Here is a 5,330-nt window from a genome sequence, read left to right as displayed (position 1 = left end):
ATGCTAAACGGCAGTAGTGTATTCCCTTATTGGGATTGTCACATTAAGTTGACAATATACTACAACTTTATCGCTCCACTACTGCTTAAATCTCTCTGAGAGATTTAGAAATATTATATTTCTAATTATATATATATATATATATATATATAATATATATTGTGAATTATCCCCCTATATATATATAATAAAGAAGCTAAAAAATAATGGTCATTACATATAATTCCATTGTTAGAGCAAATCTGGCTTACAGCTGTTTCTGGTAATCTTCATAGGTACATTATTAAACGCCTTACTCAATTGGTCTATTGATCAATTGAGATAAATTGAACGACCTAAGAAAATTAATGCTACTTTCGTCAGAGCCATTTCTGGTGGAATGTTGAAAACTTCTTGACTTTCAGTAAAAGAAAATACAAGAGGATCTGTTAATTATGATCTTATTCAACGTATTCCCCTCTCAGATTCACACATATTTTGCAGCGGCCCTTCAGTTTTTCTAAACCCTGTAAAAAAACTCGCAAGTTTGGGTCTCCAACCACGCCTTTTGCGGTACCAGGATCTTTGTACGACCCCGTCGTATATATAGTAGATGAATATAATCAAATCAACCTCAGTAGATGACTAGTATCCAGAAAGACCGACACCGGATTGTAATTTGGACTCATACTGTAAGGAAGCGGTACAAAACTAAACACTGCAAAGTCTACTACTGCTGTATTTCCTTCTCCTTTTCTGTGTCTCCCTGCTTTTTCTCCACTTCTTACCACCTTCCACTCTACGCTTTCTCCCCTTATCCCCCTCTCTTATCTCACCTCTTGTTATATTAAGAATTAATTTTAATGTTTCCATAAAATATCAAAAGTTATGGGCGATTGAGTATTTAAGGTTTCACTTTCCGTTTATACTTCCCGTTCAATTTATTATCCTTATAATCTTCTGCTCGCTAAATTGTTGTTTCGTTTTCACTTTTCTCTTCCCTCTCAACCCCTTCGCCATTATCATCTTTCACTGCATGGAATTCATTTTAAATGTCAGGTGAGATGAAGCTATGCTCCTGAACTATTATACTTTCCATTTAGTACGCAGCTTTTACTTGCCATTATTTTCATGTGCTAAATAACGGCTTATGATATTTCTTGTCCACAGTAATCTATTATTTAATGATGTTTCACGTTTTCCGGTTTCAAGATTTCTATATTTATGATATAATTTTCAGACAAAGTTATAACAAAAGGTTAACTAAACTTCATCTTTATCGAGCAAAGATTTGAATGCCAACGTTTCGACTATTCACTTCTTTTGTCAAGAATAAGGACATATCGTTCAAGTATACTTTCCTACTAAGTACAATATGCAACTTGAATTTCGGTCCTAAATGGTCTTTAAGGCCTCATAATGTCATACATAACATACCGTACAGCACAGCTGCTACAATATTAGATAATGTACTGTAATTCAATATATTTATATTTTATATACAATCACTTACTATATACAATCACTTACAATATACAATCACTTACTATACACAATTTAATTTTATATGCGCAAGCGTGGCTATATGGTAAGAAACTTGTTTCCCAACCACATGGTTCCGGGTTCAGTCCTTCTATGTGGTACCTTGGGCAAGTGTCTTCTGCTATAGCCTCGGGCCGACCAAAGCCTTGAGAATGGATTTGCTAGACGGAAACTGAAAGAAGCCCGTCGTATGTATATATGTGTATGTGTGAGAACCAGCGCTGGTGTACTTATGTCCTCGTAACTTAGCGGTTCAGCAAAAGAGAAGATGCTTAAAAGAAATAAGTACTGGGACCGATGCCCTAGCATGGCTGCAGTCTAACTACTGAAATAAATAAAAGATAGAATTACAATATATGTGTTTTATATAAAAGTAGATAAAAGGGAAAACATGGTATTCGGCTACCCACTTAAATGAAAGTGGGTAACCGAATACCATATGTTGTTCACCCTAACCCTAATTATTTTGGTGAAAAATGTACGTTTCGTTTTATGATAGTTTTATAAATCGAATTAAGTATATGACTAATATCTCATTTTATCGGCTGCTTAAAGTCGTAAGTTTAGAATAAAGATTTAGAATAAAGTTTCATCGAGTATGTGTGTTGGCCAGGAGTTGATAGTTCGTGGTGTTTTGATGACTGTGTCTCGTTTCTGAGAGGAAAAATTAATTAAAGGCAAATATTCTTAGTCATTGTGCTTATACATTCGATTGGTTTCTTTTTATCTGATTTAGTGAATTATATGTTCTTTCCGTGATCAGGAGAATTCTTGAATGAGTTATTAACTCTTTTGATTTCTAGATTTCTGAACGTATTCATTAAAAGGGACATAAAATTCACCATTACAAACTAAAGGGAAATTTTCCAACGTTCTCCTTAAATTGTTGTCCTGTAAACTATGGATTCATCCTCTCTTACTCTCGTTTGTGAAATCGATTATTAAACGCTTTATTCCAGGTGGTGCGAAAAAATATATTTCCATTCATAAAATATATTGTATACCATTGACTAGTATATTCCCAGTGTGAGAAAAAGCACGAAAGGGGTTGGAAGAAAGAAGGGGGAGGGAAAGAGAGAGATAGTGACTAAGATCAAATTACTAATAAAGCTCGTAGTGGCTTTTTATACATATTGAATGGTCCTTTCAACCCAAAACCAATTCACACTGTTCTATTCATGTAAATCCATTGTTTTTATTTATGAGGAAAATAAACATCTTTATGTGTGGTTTCCCTTTTCCTGAAGCATTAACTATCACATTTACATGCATGCACCAACGTACACATGTAATTATATGTATAGTCTTAATGAATACACTCCCATAAGTTTTAGATATTTCCTGCCCTTTTAACTCATCCTTGGACTGGAGTAGAACCACCCAAAGTATCGAATAATTGTGAAGCAATTTATACAGCCATACGTACACTTGTATATATCTCTTCTATAAACGTATATCTGTTTCACAGTCTTCACATTTATATGGTGAATATATACTTATACTTAAATATGATCGAATACACTGTCGGACATATCTAACTGACCATCTATCTAATTACACACACACACACACGCACACGCACCTTCATACAAGGCCTCTCTCTTTCTCTCTCTGCTTGTACGGCAGTCTCTTTCTCTCTTCTTCCTTCTCTCTCCGAAAGATCACTCTCTCTCCTTTCATCTCTCTCTGACTGACTGTCTTTCTATCTCTATCCCTCTGACTGTCTCTATCTCAGTTTGGCTGTCTGTGTCTGTCTGTCTGTCTGTCTGTCTGTCTGTCTCTGTCTCTCTGTCTCTGCCTCTGTCTGTCTCTGTCTCTGTCTCTGTCTGTCTGTCTGTCTGTCTGTCTGTCTGTCTGTCTGTCTGTTTCTCTGTTTCTCTCTCTCTCTCTCTGTGTTTCTCTCTCTCTCTCTCTCTCTGTCTCTCTCTCTCTCTCTCCATCTCTCTCTCTCATCCACTGAACTTGTAAACAAGTAGGCGTATCAGTGAAAACTAAAGCAAAGATAAACATCAACGAAAAAGTCGTAGCATAGACTTACAAGAAAAGAAAAAAAAAAAAAGGGGGAAACGAAAACAAAAGATCGATAGAATAAGCAATGCTTTTATGAGTTATCGCTTTCTTTTATCGATTGTAGACAATTCCAATCTGTTTGATAGAAATGCGACGAACCGTAAAATTCAGCCTGGTAGATTCGACCGGTCATTAATAATTTAGAATGTCAGTGAAAGATTCGAATTAATCATCGAAAGATATAGTTGTATAATGTTAAGGGAATTAAAACACATGGAACGTTGGGTAGAGCTCATTCAGTTTAGTGTGCCGTACGAAGTAGAAAATACAGAGGAGTGTAGAACATTGCTATTCAAAGTAATAGTAATGTGGGAGGAACAGGTAAGTAGCGTGAGATGAAATTGTAAATTCTTTAAATGGACATACTTACAAATACACACACACACAGCACATGCGTACGGACATGGACGCGCACATAAAGGTACGCATGCACATATACACATAAAACGTACACACACACACATACACACACACACACACAAGCTTGCAGTGAGTTGATTGCTCACACGTAAAACACTTAAATGTACTTTAATAGAAAAAACGTATTCACGTACATTCACATCCCATACGCAGGTATTTTACAGAAGAATTATTAACTGTAGACAACCATTCAAATAAAAAAACCTGCAAGAATGAATGAAAAGAAAAACCGCGCATACGTAAAATAATATAAAAATAACAATTACATTAAATAAAAGAGAATTTCATGCTTGTGTTATTCCATGTGAAAATAGTAATCTTTTGTGTATTTAAGAAGTATAAAACAAAATACACACATACAAAAAAACAAACAAACAGCATGCGGAGAATAAAACGAATAAAAAATATAAAAAGAAGCTTGGTGTACTGGAAATATAAGAAAAGGAACGTAAAATGCATTAAATTATTATAGTGTAATGGTATTAGATTTGAGTGGGAGATAATACAATATATAAGATAGGATTAATAATTCATCTGGATTGCACTGTGCGAACCTATGACATCCTGTTCAGCTTCTTGTAATTACTAATAATAATCAATCAGTGTGTGTATTCAGAGTAAGTACATTAACGCAAGGTGGATAAAATAGTACTCGAATACCGAAAGTAGAGTAATATGCTTTTTTTTTTATTTAAGCTGCAAAAGTATCGCCATTATAGATCAAAAGTGTAGGTACAAGAGTTAGTCAGACTCTGCATAAGGAGTAGGCAACCACCATATGTATATACAAATAAGGATAAATTCGTTAATTAAAAATACCGATCTTATCAGGTGGACAACACGGGAATAAAAAGCTCAAAGGTAATTATTATTATAAAAATTATAATTTAGGATATCTAAGAGATACCACCATGCTTGAAATAGCAGTCAAACCTTAACTCTAAAACCACAAGCTTTGACTGCTATTTCAAGCATGGTGGTATCTCTTAGATACCCTAAATTATAATATACTAGCAGAAATACCCGGCCTTGCCCGGGTTAAAGAGAATAATGAAATCTAAAAACGCCGTCTAGACTACGCAACCCTCAACTGTTAGTAGCTACGATACCATATTTCTACCTTAATAACTCTCCAATCCATGCCAGCATGGAACATAGACATTAAGTGGAATGCTAGAAGAAAGTTTTCAACTCATATGTATATAAAGTAAATACACGTAATTCAGAAACACGTTTTGTGTATTTTATTTCATAACCACACAAACAGGTACAGATTATAAATAATGAAAGGGCAATTTTGGTGATTCATTTGACAGAGG

This window comes from Octopus bimaculoides, chromosome 3, assembly GCF_001194135.2.
Source record: "Octopus bimaculoides isolate UCB-OBI-ISO-001 chromosome 3, ASM119413v2, whole genome shotgun sequence".
NCBI classification, from domain to species: domain Eukaryota; kingdom Metazoa; phylum Mollusca; class Cephalopoda; order Octopoda; family Octopodidae; genus Octopus; species Octopus bimaculoides.
This window is presented reverse-complemented; position numbering follows the sequence as displayed.